The sequence below is a fragment of the Triplophysa dalaica genome, chromosome 15 (genome assembly GCF_015846415.1).
Source record: "Triplophysa dalaica isolate WHDGS20190420 chromosome 15, ASM1584641v1, whole genome shotgun sequence".
NCBI classification, from domain to species: domain Eukaryota; kingdom Metazoa; phylum Chordata; class Actinopteri; order Cypriniformes; family Nemacheilidae; genus Triplophysa; species Triplophysa dalaica.
This window is the reverse complement of record NC_079556.1, coordinates 14541644-14558087: the sequence shown is the minus strand read 5'-3', so window position 1 is coordinate 14558087 and position 16444 is coordinate 14541644.

Sequence of the window (16444 nt, the reverse complement as noted above, 5' to 3'; positions counted from 1 at the left end):
TGAAGAGAAATCAGCACTGGTGAAATATTCCCCCCCCTCCATGTTCCACACTGTAAAAAATGACACAGATATTTACTTAAATAAATTAATGTAAAAGTACTTTGAAGCATATTTTTTATGCAATATTCCACGAATAAATCGATTAAACTACCTAAATTATTTAAGCAGGTCACATGATAAACTTTAAAAATCAAGGAGAATGAATCATTTTAACATTTGAGTTAACTTCTTGATCTTTATTCACTTCAGTTTAACATTTACTATTGTTAACAACATATATCGTGTACAAGTAAACTGTGAGTTGACTCAGTACTGATATTACAGCATTACTGTTGACTGTGAAGAAAACACTAAGCATGAGCTCACCCACAACCTAAGTACAAGCACCACTCTTCTGAAAGATGGTAACCACGAAACTCATAAATAAAAACAGAATATCTTCTAAATCTTAAAGAGAACGGAACAATAAACACTATCAAGTCTTTCATTTTATTCTTAAGCACATAAAATAGCACTTTTAACAAAAATGACTCTCCTAATGCTGTCGCATGCAAAGCATGCTGGAAACTCTAAATTCACTGCTCAGTTAGGGAAATTAACTTAAATTATTCACGTAGTTCCACCACAAAATAATTAAGTAAAGATCCTTCATACAAGTTTAAGTGGGTTGAACATGATAAAATTAAGTTGAACTCACTCAATTATTTGTGCATTAAGAATTCTGAGATATTTCTATAATTTAAACTTAAATTTTGGTTAAAAAAACAAGAACACAGTTGTATTAAGTAAAGTTTACACAATTCATTTCATGAAATCTACTATGACACAGAATAATTTTTTACAGTGCAGTCAACAATCTGACAGCAGCTTTTTGGACAAGTTGAAGACGTGACAGTAGGGACTGTGAAACATCCAAGTTAAATCCATTACAATAATATAATCTAGATGAGATAAAAGCATGTATTACAGACTCTATGTCTCTTAATGTTAAGAATGACTTTTTCTTTGCAAAAAACTTCTAACCACAGCATTGATCGGTTTATCAAAAGTCAAAGCAGAGTTAAAAGTAACGCCTAAGTTTCTGACATGTGAATAAAGAAATATCCAGATAGAGGTCCCAGTTTACTGGCCACAACCTCTGTGGAAGCAGGGGAGCCAAAAAGTAAGACCTCAGTCTAAGACTCATTTAACCTGAGGAAGTTGGCAGACATCCATCGTTAAACATCTCTCATACAATCAAACAAACAGTGCTGGCTGGAGCCAATCCTTTGGGTGCAGAGGAACATAATACTTAGTATCATCTGCGTAACAGTGGTATGAGACATTGTGCTTTTTAAATATGGAATACAAAGGAAGCATGTACAGAGAAAATAAAACAGGACCCAAAATTGAGCCCTGTGGAACCCCATAAAAAACTGCTGCACAAGAATATTTGCCAGTCTCTACCGAGAAAGTTCGACCCTTTAAATAGGATACAAACCAACTTAACACACAACCTTGAATCCCGATTTGCTGTAAGCGATTTAAAAGAATGCCATGATCAGGAGTGTTGAATGCCTCACTGAGATCCAGCAGAATTAAAACAGCACAACTGCCAGAATCAACAATCAGCAACAGGTCATTTAATACTTTTAACAATGTAGATTATGTACTGTTTTGAGGTCTGAAACCAGACTGATATTTATCAAATTACCATTTTCCTGTAGGAAAGAGAAGAGCTGATTGAACACAACCTTCTCCAAAACTTTTGATAAAAACAGTAATTTAGAGATGGGAGGATAATTTTTGTTAAAACTGCTGAATCCAGATTTATTTTTTTATGTAGGGGTGGCCACAGTGGCATGCTTAAAATAAGATGGAACTATTCCACTGATTAAACTGTTAAGGACTTAGGCCTTATTAAGTTGGGGTCTCTTATACGAGACAAGAAGGGATGACGTCCAAAGAACAAAAAGTGGGCAATCATTTTATGAAAAATTTGCACCAAGTAACTGGAGTAAATTCAGATAAATATGAAGATAATGATATGGACTGAGAGAAGTCCAGAGAGGAGGGAATAATAGACATCTTATAACATCGATCTTGTCAGTACAAAAATTTAAGAAAGTTTTCACATGCCATAGGAGCAGATCTGGATATACATTAGACATCGGATTTAGCACAATATTAATGGTATTAGATAATATTTTTGGACTATCGGCAATTTTAGCCATGAGATCAGAGAAATAATTTGCCTTTACAATCTTTAAAGTTTTTTGATAGTGAATCATACACTCTTTGACGCAGTCATAAGATATTTGTAATTTATCCCTCTTTCACTTCCTTTCCGCTCTTCTTCATTTCTGCCTAATAGCCCGAGATTCATCATTAAACCAAGGATGTACACAACCTCTAGTTTTTTTTCAATTTAAAAGGGGTAACAGCATCGAGTATATGTCACGGTTCTGCCTATCTTGGTTGATTAGTTCCTGGTCTTGAGGCAGAACCAAAACAGAATCCTCTGTTTCATGTGGGGAGAGACGTTTGTTGACCTTTTGGCCTTCCATACTCTCCCCGAGTCTCGTCTGTGTTCCCGCCCTTTTCGTCTCATTAGCTTCCCCTTAGTGTTTGATCTGTGTCACCTGGTCCCTAATCAATTATCCTGTGTGTGTCTCCCTATGTATACCTCTCATGTTTGATTGTCCTGTGCTGGTTCGTTGCTTGTGCTTGTTTTATGTAAGCAGTACCTGTTTGCTGTATGAGCAGTTATTCTTGCCATTGTCCTACCTTGTTTCTGTTTACCCCCTGGCTAAGTAAGTGTTAGTTCAGTGTTTTATCAAGTGTTTGTTTCTTTTTGTAGTCTTAGTCAGTCAGTGTCCTTGTATTTGCTTATATTTTACCTTGTCTTGTTTTCCCATTGTGGGTTTTGTTTTGCCTGTTTTGTTCCCGTTCATTGTCAATTAAATACCCGTGTTAACCCAACCTTCTTGTCCTGTGCTTGCCTGCACTTGGGTTCTCATTCCACACGATTCGTGACAGTATATTTGAACATATCCCATTAAATTTATTAACCAGCTCGTCAGGATTAGCTCCAAGACAGTTCGATTCTATTTCATTGGTTATAGGGGAAGTAATATAACGATCAAAAAAAATTTCAGCTGTGGGTGAGTAAAAAAACAATTCCACCGGCATATGCCGAGGCACGGTGTAAAACAGGACTAGGAACAGCTATGTTAAAATAATAGACTTATGATCAGACAGAAAAAAACATCAACACCCACATCACCAACCAAAAGGCCGCAAGACAAGATTAAATCAACTCTGTGCCCTTGGTCATAAGTGGGACCACCAACAGTTTCAATTAACTTCAAAAGTAGAAAACAATTCTGAAGCAAGTAGACAACATTTTAAATTATTTTTAAAGATACTCAACTCAACTCAACTTTATTTATATAGCGCTTTTTACAATTTTCATTGTTACAAAGCAGCTGTACATGAGACACATTGAATACAAGTATGAATTCGAAAGCAGCCCCCCCGGCAAGGCAGATAGTGCAAAACAATATGCAAACGGTGGTGAGGAACCCAAAACTCCCATCGAGAAAAAAAAACTCAGGGGAACCCGGGCCCAACCGGGGGATTCCAGTTCCCCTCTGGCAAAAGCTGCTGCCTCTGCACAAGCTCAACAGTGCTTGCACAACAAGGCTTAATAAAATATAAAAATTAAGGATTTAAGATTATCAGTAACAATCTAATAGCATTTTAAATGTTGTAGGAAAAACAAAGTTGTCGCGTCCTTTATCCAGCTCTATCCTCTTAGCTCTTTTCAGGTCACCGCTTCCCATTCTCAGCTCTGTCATCAGGTCTGGGCATGAACTGCATCCTGCGGTAACCTTGGAACAAAGAGACAAGACTGGCTGAGAGTAGAGTACTGTTCTGCACTCTTTGATGCAACAAGTACATAATTTGTTGTTGGATGTGTTCCTGGTTCCGGTTGATCTAAATCAGTGGTTCTCAACTCCAGTCCTCAGGCCCCACCTGACAGAATATTTTAGATGTCTCCCTATTGAACGCATGAACAAGTTAATGAGATAATGAAGTGATGATTGATCAATAATGATGAACAGGTGATGTTAATCGCTGAAGAAAACATCATAAGTTCAAAAACCATAATAATGTTTCCTTTAGTGGGGCTCTTACCCTTGATTTATTTTTTATATCAGCTGTTATAGTGTGTTTCTGAACAGCCATACAAAAGACAAAATTGTTGGAATGAAACCTTAAATTGTTATAAGACAGATACAAATAAAGGGATTTAAGTCTGACAAATATCGTGACACACCAAAAATCAACCAACATTTGCACAGCTATTACCAACACCAGGACGAAATAATTTTGTCTTTCATCAGGCTCTTATAAATATGCTTCAGAAACAAACTACTTCAGCTAGCAAAAAATGTAACATAATAAATCAAGGGTAAGAGCCACACTTAATGAAAGCTCAACACTATTATGGTTTTTATTCTAGTGATTGTGTTTGTTAACATCACCTGTTCATCATTAATGACTCAATCATCACTTCATTATCTCATTTACTTGTTCAGGTGTTCAATAGGGAGACATCCAAAGTATTCTGTCAGGGGGGGCCTGAGGACTGGAGTTGAGAACCACTGATCTAAATAATGCAGCCTAAATCCTCTGAGGATTAATATTATGGAGGTATAGTGTATGCAAGATTAAAAAGATGAGTCTTTAGTCTAGATTTAAACTGACAGAGTGTGTCTGCCTCCCGGACCGTGCAGGGAAGAATATTCCAAAATTTAGGCGCTAGATAAGAAAAGGATCTACCACCTGCACTCGATTTTGAAATTCTAGGTATTACCAACTGACAGGACGCCTGAGAGCGTAATGTACGTGGAGGTCTGTAATACAATAGAAGTTCATTCAAATACTGCGGCGCTAGACCATGTAGGGCTTTATAGGTAATAAGCATGATCTTAAAGTTAATGCGATGCTTTATAGGTAACCAGTGCAAGGTTGACAGAACCGGGGTTATATGCTCATACTTTTTTGTACGTGTAAGAACTAGAGCTGCCGCGTTTTGAACCAGTTACAGTTTTTGTAATAGGCCCGCAGGGCAACCACCTAGAAGATCATTACAGTAATCTAGTCTTGATGTCATGAATGCATGAAATAATTTCTCTGCATTTGACAGTGACAGCATATGACGTAATTTAGATATATTCTTAAAATGGAAAAAGCAATTTTACAGGTGTTGGAGACATGACTTTCAAATGACAGAGTACTATCGAATACAACACCAAGATTCTTAGCTGATGACGAGGATTTTATGGATCATCCGTCAATCGTTAAGCAGTATTCTTGGTTGTTACGCATTGCAGTTTTCGGTCCAGTAAGTAGCACTTCTGTTTTGTCCGAGTTTAGTAGTAAAAAATTGTTACTCATCCACATTTTTAAGTCAGCTATGCAATCCTTTATTCGATGAAACTGCTGAGTTTCATTAGGCTTCGCGGAAATATAAAGTTGAGTATCATCAGCATAACAGTGAAAGCTAATTCCGTGTCGCTTTATTATATCTCCTAGAGGTAGCATGTATAAAGCGAAGAGCAGAGGCCCCAAGACTGAGCCCTGTGGTACACCGTACTGGACTTGTGATTTGCGGGACACCTCATTGTTTATTGCTACAAATTGAAAACGGTCGGATAAATAAGACTTAAACCATTTCAATGCTATTCCGTCTATGTAGAAGTATGCTATAGTCAATGGTGTCAAATGCAGCACTGAGGTCTAGCAGCACCAATAATGAAATACAGCCATGGTCAGACGCTAAAAGCAGATCATTTGTAACTCTGATCAAAGCAGTCTCTGTACTGTGACATGCTCGAAATCCAGACTGGAATTCATCATTAATGTCATTCCTTTGGAGGAAGGAGCATAATTGAGTTGAAACTACTTTTTCCAGAACTTTAGATATAAAAGGTAAATTCGATATAGGCCTGTAATTCCCTAGTTCTTTAGGGTCGAGTTTTTTTTTTTTTAAAAGAGGCCTTATAACAGCCACCTTAAATGCTTTAGGCACATGTCCTAATGTCAGAGATGAGTTAATAATACTAATAAGATGATCTATAATTTCTGGGAGCATTTCTTTCAGTAGTTTTGTAGGTATAGTTCAATTCAATTCAAGTTTATTTATATAGCGCTTTTCACAATGTGTATTGTTTCAAAGCAGCTTTACAGGGGCAAACAGGAAAAACAGAAAAGTTAAAACACAGCACAGTGCATGGTATTTATACAACGAGTAAGTTCATTCTAATAAATAACATCTAATTTATAAATAAATAAATAAATAAATGAATGAATGCAGTCTCCCGGTGAGCAGGCCAACACTGCCCTGCTGTGGCGAGGAACCCAAACTCCAATGATTGATTAATGGAGAAAAAAACCTCGGGAGAAACCAGGCTCAACCGGGAGGGCCAGATCCCCTCTGACGTGTCATAGCTGCACTCAGACTGGTGACATGTGATTTTAGTTTAGCATTTAATACCAAATATTGTAACTTCAGCATTAATAGGACAAATAGTCCGTCTCGGTTAAGTAAGTAGGTGCTAAACCGTTCAGGGCTTTGTAAGTAATTAAAATAATTTTAAAATCGATGATGAAAACTGGGGTTATGTGATCGTATTTTCTTGACCTAGTAAGAACTCTGGCAGCTGCATTCTGAACTAACTGTAGTTTGTTTATCGATGATACAGGACAACCACTAAGTAGAGCATTACAATAGTCAAGCCGTGAGGTCACAAATGCATGAATAAGCTTTTCTGCGTCTGCAACACATAAACTATTTCGTAATTTGGCAACATTTCTAAGGTGGAAGAAGGCTGTTTTTGTGATATTTGAGATGTGATTTTTAAATGACAGGTTGCCGTCTAATATAACGCCTAGGTCTTTAACTGTATTTGTTGGAGTAACAGTGCAGCTTTCAATTTGCAGGCTGTAATCGGAGATATTCGGTTTACTTAATTTTGGTGCTACAAGTAATATTTCTGTTTTGCTAGAGTTTAAAAGGAGGAAATTACTAGTCATCCAATGTTTTATGTCCTCGATGCACTCTGCCAGTTTGGATAGCTTAAAGGAATCATCTGGTCTTGATGAGATATATAGCTGAGTATCATCTGCATAACAGTGGAAGCTAATTCCATGTTTTTTAATAATGTTGCCGAGGGGCAGCATGTATATGGAGAAAAGCAAGGGTCCTAAAACCGATCCCTGAGGTAATCCATAATTGACTTGCGTAAGATTTGACGATTTCCCATTTAAATGGACGTATTGATATCGGTCTGTTAAGTAAGATCTGAACCATTGCAGTGCCTGTCCCTGAATACCGATATAATGGTGTAAACGATCTAGTAGTATTTTATGGTCTACAGTATCGAAAGCAGCACTAAGGTCAAGCAGGACTAAGAGTGAGATGTTTCCTTTATCTGAAGCAATAAGAAGGTCATTTGTAATTCTAACGAGCGCAGTTTCAGTGCTGTGATGCGGTCTAAAGCCAGACTGAAACTTTTCGTGCATGTCATTATTTTGTAGGAAGGTACACAGTTGAGTTGACACTACTTTTTCTAGTATTTTAGACAAGTACGGGAGATTTGAAATCGGTCTATAGCTTCCAAGTTCATTTGGGTCTAAATTTGGTTTTTTGATAAGAGGCTTAATTACAGCCAGTTTAAAGGGTCCTGGGACATGTCCTAGATTAATAGACGAGTTGATTATGTTACAAATGGGCTCAATTACAGCAGGTAGTAACTCTTTTAATAAAGTAGTCGGAATGGGGTCTAATAAGCATGTCGTCGGTTTGGATGTTGCAATAATTTTAATTAAATCTTCCTGATTTATAGGAGAAAAACACTCTAGCTTTTCTTTTTGGGTGACGGTTGAAACTAATTCTTCCGACAAACTTGGAGGTTTGGTTTTAGCTATGTTGTCTCGTATTATTTCGATTTTCTCGGTAAAAAATTTCATGAATTCATTGCTACCAAGGTGCGGCGGAATACCCAGGTCAGGTGGAGTCTGTTTGTTTGTTAATTTAGCAATTGTACTAAATAAAAACCTTGGATTGTTTTTGTTATTTTCTATGAGGTTACGGAAGTGCTCGGCTTTTGCTGCTTTTAGTGCCTTTTTGTAACAGCTTGCACTCTCATTTTAAAGACCTCTAATTGGGTTTGTTTCCATTTTCGCTCCAGTTTACGCGTTTCTCTTTTTAGGGCGCGAGTGGTGTTATTATACCATGGTGCTATGATCTTTTCATTAATCTTTTTTGACTTCATAGGTGCGACCGCTTCTAATGTATTAGAGAAAATAGTGCCCATGTTGCTGGTCATGTCATCAAGCGATTCTATATTAGTTGGAAAGGTTATTAGAGGAGTCAGATCTGGCAAGTTCTTTACGAAACTATCTTTAGTAGTTGAGGTGATTGTTCTACCTTGTCGATAACGAGATATACAGCTGATTTCTGCAGTGCGCAGTGTACATATTATAAGATGGTGATCGGAAACATCGTCGCTTTGAGGTATAATATCGATATTGGTTAGATCGGCTCCGTGAGATATAATCAAGTCTAGGGTATGATTAAGGCGATGAGTAGGTCTATTGATGTATTGTGTTACACCACAAGAGTCTAGTAGTTCTTTAAACGCCACAGCTAATGGATCGTTAGCACTGTCTACGTGGATATTAAAATCTCCAACAATCAGTACTTTATCGACGTTAACCAATAGATCCGATAAGAAGTCTGCGAACTCTATCAGAAAATTAGTGTAAGGCCCAGGGGGTCTATACACAGTAACCAATGTAAGAGAGACCAATGATTTTTTACTTTTGTTTGGAACTGTTATGTTCAACGCAAGCATTTCAAATGATTTAAATGTATGCATTGTTCTCCGAGTAACGGTAAGAAAGTCTCTAAAGATTGTTGCGACACCACCACCTCGACCAACCGGACGTGGCTCATGAATATAACCGTAGCTTGGAGGAGTAGACTCATTTAGACCAAAATAATCATTTGGCTTAAGCCAGGTTTCAGTGAGGCAAAGTATATCAAAACTGTTGTCTGTGATCATTTCATTTACAATAACTGCTTTTGGATTTAGTGATCTAATATTAAGTAGCCCAAACTTTAGGCGTTGGTTTTGCTCATTAAATATATTGTCTTTTGGTTTAATCATGATAAGATTTTTTCTCTGACTTTTAAATAAATTATTATTTGGTTGTATTATTCGGGGGACAGACACAGTCTCTATGCATTTGAAAGCAGTAACATTCTTAACAGTTGGGTGAGAAGAACACAGACTGTAGTTAAAATTTGTACTTACTAGTCAAATGGTGCGTAGCGTCTTTGAGATGTTGTCAGACAGAATTTCCGCTCCAATGCTGCTGGGGTGCAGCCCGTCGGGGCGGAAAAGCCTAGGTCGCTCCCAGAACAGATCAAAATTATTTACAAAGAGCAGCTTCTGTTCAATACACCATGACATTAACCAATTATTAAGCATAAATAGTCTACTGAACTTTTCGTTCCCTCGTCGGTAAGTTGGAAGCGGCCCTGATACGATGATCCTCGCCGTGGGCGATGCGTGGGTCTAGCACGCATGTTGTTGATTTAGATGATCTAATGATTTTAGACAGTTCATCATGATCTACTTTAGAAAATAATTGCAATTTCTCCTTAGGGGTGCTGTAGTTAGTTTGTTCAGCGGATTTCACTACAGGTTGCATTGTTATAATTTTTTCTCTTATATCTTGGATTTTACTTTTGAAGTAGTTCATAAATTCATCACTGTTATGCTGATAATCAGAATCTGACGTCGATGACGACTTATTTTTTGTTAATTTAGCCACGGTGTTAAATAAAAACCTAGGGTTGTGATAGTTTTCCTCTATTAGTGTTGAAAAGTAGGCGGATCTAGACGTTTTTATTGCATTCCTGTAATTTCGAGTACTATCCTTCCATGCTATACGAAATACCTCTAAATTAGTCTAAATTAGTTTAAAGTTGCGCTCCAATTTCCGGGACGCTTTTTTTAGAGTCCGAGTGTGTTCATTATACCACGGGGTTGGGCTGCTATTTTTAATTTTCCTTAAACGCAGAGGAGCAACTGTGTCTAATATTTCCGAGAAAGTAGTGTTAAAATTTCACTACTTTCACTAAAATTTCAAAATCGTCAACGTTTTTACTCATGCTTGATATTTTATACAATTCAGGCAGATTATCGAGAAACGCATCTTTGGTAGTTGAAGTAATCGTTCTACCATATTTGTAACAAGGAGTTTGATTTGGAGCCGTAGGCCATTGAAGCAAACATAATATCAGATAATGATCCGAAATGTCTTCACTCTGCTGAACGATTTTAACATCGTCCACATTTATACCATAAGAAAGTATTAAATCTAAAGTATGATTACGAAGGTGAGTGGGTCCTGACACATGTTGACTAACGCCCATGGAGTTAAGAGTGTCTTTGAAAGCCAGTCCCAAGGCATCTGTATCATTGTCTACATGGATATTAAAGTCACCGACGACAAGGACTCTATCTGCGGCCAGTACTAGTCCTGATAAGAACCCACCAAAATCTTAAATAAAATCTGTGTGGTGCCCTGGAGGCCTATATACAATAGCTAGAATAAATTTAAAAAATGTTTCGTCCTTAGTATTAGGTGTCGATACGTGAAGTACCATGACTTCAAAAGAATTGTATTTAAAATTAGACTTCTGAGAGGTGATAAAAGAATTATTGTAAAGTGCAGCGACACCTCCCCCTCTACCTTTTAGACGAGGCTCGTGTTTATAGTAGTAATCTTGGGAAACGGATTCATTTAGAGTAATATAATCATCTGGCTTTAGCCATGTTTCTGTCAAACAAAGCATGTCTATTTTATGATCGGTTATCAAATCGTTAACAAAAAGTGCTTTATTTGAGAGAGATCTAATATTAAGCAATCCGAGTCGTAACAGTTGATTATCTGTATTTTGTTCATGTTTGATTTGTTTAACGTTTATTAAATTACTTTCAAGAGGTTTACGCAATATCTTATGTTTGCTAATCCGGGGGACAGACACAGTCTCTATTTTATGTTGTTTGTAAAAAGGGATTATTACATGTTGTATATTTTGTGTATTCTGTAACGCGAGACGGCAAGCAGACAGTTGGTTAAGCCATTCTGTCTCCTTCCTGACCTGGGCCCTAGTTAGTCAGACTTTAGCATTATTAAGACTGTGTGCCAAATTTCTAGAGAGGAGGGAAAACCATCTCGTTTCAACAGGTCAGGTCTGCCCTCAAAACTCTTCCAGTTATTTATGAAATCTATAATATTCTGCAGGCACCACTCAGACAACCAGCCATTTAGTGATGATAATCTGCTATAAATCTCATCACCATGGTAAGCAGTAAGGGGGCCAGAGAATATTACAGTGTCTGACATCGTTTTTGCGAGCTCACACACCTCTTTAATATTATCTTTAGTGATCTCCGATTGACGGAGTCTAACATCATTTGTGCCGACATGAATAACAATCTTACTGTATTTACAATTAGTCTTAGCCAGCACATTTAAATTTGACTTGATGTCAGGCGCTCTGGCTCCCGGTAAACATTTGACTATGGTGGCTGGTGTCTCTATATTAACGTTCCGGACAATAGAATCACCGATCACTAGGGCACTTTCTGCAGGTTTCTCAGTCGGTGCGTCACTGAGCGGGGCAAACCTGTTCGAGACTTTAATCGGAACGGTTGAGTGATGTTTTGTCCTGCGACTATGCCGTCTCACCGTCACAAATTTCCCAGCTGCAGGGGAATCGAGCTGTGTGCGCTAACATTGCTCGCATCCGAAGTGTTTTCTACAGTCCTAACACTCTTACTATCCTCAAATATAGATTGGATGCGAGACTCTAATTCTAAGATCTTCTCCGTCAGCCTAACTACTTCCCTGCATTTATCAAATGTAAAACCCTCGCCGCTGACAGAGAAGGCTAAGCAAAACATATGACATGATGTGCAAGTAACAATAGGAATAGAAGCCATAACTCACCGGGTATGAAGTGCAATCCTAACTTACCAAGGTTGCTTGATGAGTCTTAGTATATACACTTTAAAAGAGAAACAGTTAGCACACAAGACAAATAGGGGGAGATGATATTCCACACTGTAAACAGAAGGCAAGCTAACACGCTAATATGCTAGCGGCGTTACGCTTCAATGAATATAAATTTAGAAAATAAAGTTCTAAATAATTCGGCAATGACAATGATAGGTAGCTATAGTAAAATACACTAATATTAAGACCAGGAACAAATGTGAGGTGAAGCAAGTGTCAAGAGGATACAAACTAGCCGCCGGCAGTGATGCAACGCGAACTTCTCCACACAGCACTCCAATAAATCTGAACACTTGAATCAGACTAGATAGTAGCTAAGCCCCCACCACGACCAACTGACCTTGTCTTGTTAAAAAAGTTATAATCCGTGGGACAAACTTCAGAGAGTGGTGCAAATTCACCGGCATTTAGCCACGTCTTAGTCATGAAAAAGAGGTCCAAATTATTAGATCAGAGCGGCAATTAAGGGGGATACGATATTCCAGATTTCAAAATAGTCTGTTTGCAAGGAGCAGAAAACTCTGTAAGCGAACATACAGTAAAACCAAGTGTTGTTTACTCTGCGCATAATAGTATCAAGTCATTAAGAAACACAATAAATTGACCAGTGTTCTGTTTACTATCATGTGTCATGCACGTTCGTATGGAAGCATTTGTGTTGCAAAATTCAATTTGCAATGTAATGTGCAAAATGGCAATGCAGTATGTAAATTGACAATGCAATTGTGTATCTAAATATACATTTCAATTAACGTATGCGCAACATTAAGTGCAAAATGAAAATAAAAATTCAATTATATCAATTATATTTGTCAGTTCCTACACTAGTTTTAATGTTATTTAAATGGATCTTTTTAACGCTCTTTAAATTGCAAAATTAAAATGAAAATCATTCCCTGGATTGATTATATATGTTTAAGATAGTCAAGCAAAACTATAGCAAAAAGAAAATTCTAATGTCGTTTTACATAAATGCATTAACAGGTAGAACATTTGGGATTGCATTTTCATTTACACACGGCGCATGAGTGTTGCAAAATTCAATGTGGACTTGAAAATGCATTTCGAGCTGACCACACCCCCACCCCGGAACAGCGTCATTGCATAATGGCGGAGCATGCATCGCTAGTTACGAGCTTTGATGTAGGAGCTGCAAAGCTGATAAAAACATTAAATAGCCTGCACACGAATGAGAGCACAAAGAAAAAAATTACTTACGTGTTTTTGTAAGATGAGTACGTCTCTGTAGACGATAGAACTAGTAGCAAGATTGCAAGAAGTTCCTGCCTTATCAAGCGGTGAGCTTGCCTGTTGTATGTCTCATAATCACTTGACTTCCTCATACGTGTTTTCATCATGAACACATTCAGTATTTCGATTACTGTCTTTTTTGTCTGTTGTACTTTCTTTCAGACATGTTGGCGGCGGCATCTTGCAATAGCAGTGACGTAAATGAAAATGATTGACATGATTTCACCAGCAGATTGGACAGATGTGACCCAAATGTAACATCTATCCAATCACCGGCTTATTTTTTGTCATATTTCTTATGGGCCAATGAGGGCCAATTTTTATTCGCGCCGAAATTAATTCAAAATAAAGAATTCAATCCTAACAGGCAGGGCCTCTAGGCTGCAGCCTAGGGAATCCTGTGCGTTAATCCGCGTTTAGGGCTAGTAAAGTTGCTAGTTTCAACAAAAGCTAGACCACTCCCTTTACAGAGAAAGAGTTTTTTTAATCACATTTTTCTGTCAAGTGTTCACAGAAGAGATGGGTTTTAAGTAGTTTTTTTAATGTAATTTTACTTAACAATGAATTCAATGTAATTTGTCCAACAAGGTGGTGAATTGTATTAAGGAGAAATTTTACATGCCACATCTTATTTACTGTATCTTCTCTGTGTGGCGAGCAAAGCACAAAACAACACAGGTTTGTGTCAAAAACCCCCGGAGGGCAGTTTATTAAATAGTGCAGTTGTGAAGCAAAATAATCCCTCTGGGGTTTCCGGGTGCAGTCCTGTGTGTCCGAGTGTGGGGAAGTGGTGTCTGTTCCTCTGCCGGTCATCTTGCTCTCTCCGCCTGCTCAAAAGACAGATATAAATAAGAAGCAGTCATTCGGTTAGCATGTGGTATGGAAGTCTGTCATCTCGTTCCTCTCTCCCGCCTTTATAGTGCCCGGGAACAAGATACAGGTTCTGACGACAGGCAGCTGTGACTGCGTGATTGTGTGTTACCCTGGCAACACTGATTAGGACCACGGCGCCTCGCCACATCTGGAATTCATGTCTCAGTTGTTCGACCACCTGTAGATTCATTTTCAAGATAAGGATTTAAAAAAATCATCTTATATTTTTCAAGCCATTCTTCCATGGCTTTGCTCAGTGCTGTGTGATGTGATATCAATAGCACTTTACCCACCTAGCTTGTGATAACGGCACGTTTTCTGAGTCAATTATTGAATCATGATGTTGGATTCTTGTCTGAGAACAACGTTTTCAACAGCTCTTTGAGGGGGCTGTGAAAGAAGAAATTTGGTTACAAAATAGGTGAATGCATTACGTTATTACATAGTAGAAAACATCACGGCTTCCCTACACTATTGGTATCACAAATGTGATGAAACACTTGACGGCCAGGTGGAACAATTGGCGGCATATTTTTATAGGCTACATTGTGTTTTTCATTTAACAGTTCACGGCGGGTCTATTTTGATGTTTATAAATGTAGCATTACGATGTGTTTACGTGGTTGCCATTCCAAAATAATAAAGAAGTTGTTACATAAACATACACGATTTTGCCTACAACGTCTAAAGTCTGAGTCTTTCTGTCACTGCAAAACCTTCAGTTTCCTCCATACTCCCCTATGCGATTCATTGCTGTATGGCATTAGGCCTACTTAACTTCGATCTGAGGTCAGTAGTATTGTCAAAGACGGGTTGTGTCATTTTTTTATTAAAAAGCTGCCAATATTAGTCAACTTTAAATTGAGTAATTTTGTATTAGTATAGATCTTTATAGACTAATTGTCAGGGTTTGACAAGGGAGAACCCAATTGCAGGCAGACACGGTGATGACGGGGTTAACATATATTTTAATATAACACAGAAAACGATGAAAGGCAAAACAAAACCCACGAGGGGGAAAACAAGACAAGATAAATAATAATGATAACAAGGACACGGACTGACTAGACTATGAAAACAAACACTTAATACAAACACTAAACTACACTTACAGACACGAGGTAACAGCTACCACAACACAACTTGGACAAGATACAGCTTACAACGAGGAACAGCTTACAAGAAACAAGGTACTGCGTTGTAGTACCTGAGACCGATCAGACACGCATAACTAATTAAATTTATTAAATATTACAACAACACCCCTCACCCCACCAGCATGCTAATCGCATGGGGGTCTTCCCCCAATCTGCAACTTACACAAAGGGCAGGACAAGACCTCTGGTGAACATAGAAACTCACACCAAACCATCAAGATAAGAGTATTTTACGACCGAATGGAATGTAGGGAGCTGAACTCTCTTTACTCACTTTGGGGACAGACATACAATCCTAAATGCATTTATATGGAAATGTACATATATTCATTTCCATGTATTAATGTTCTTGTTGTTATGTCTGTTTTAAACATTAATCCAAATATCCATGAATGTGTGTTTAACTACTGGAATTATTAGATTTGTAGTATCTCATTTAACCTAGATGATATTTAGATCATGTTTGGTGTCTATGAGCTACATTTGTGATGTCCTTAATGTTGATGTTTGTTGTGTTTTGGTAACACTTTTCATATTAGTTTTATTAAACTCTTAGAAGTCTTCTTAGTGAACATCCAATCAGCTTTCACATGCAAAACACCATCTGAAAGACAAAGACAATTAACTTCCCTTTTTGTCGGTCTCTCGACGTTGTGTCGAGAACGACAGATGGGGTTCGCGCTTGAGAACCAATCAACTCTGACTACTATAGAAAAGGCCAATGAAATTTGGCGAATGAAATTTGTGTGCCGGTCTCCGCTGAGCTTTCGTTGACACATCTTGCCCGGACTGTGGTACCGTCCAGATCCTCAGGCACGCACTCGGAAACGATGCGTGACGTAGATGAGAAGTTGCTCTTAGCATCGGAGGGAGACTGGCATCCGACTCTGACAAATCTATGCTCCCCCCCAGGGGGGTCGAGCTCAGGAGGAAGCAGAAGTGATGTCAGTCTTGCTAACCCGGGGATAAGTGGTTCCCATGGTTGGCGTGCTGTGCAAACCGCGCCCACCTCGGGTGCC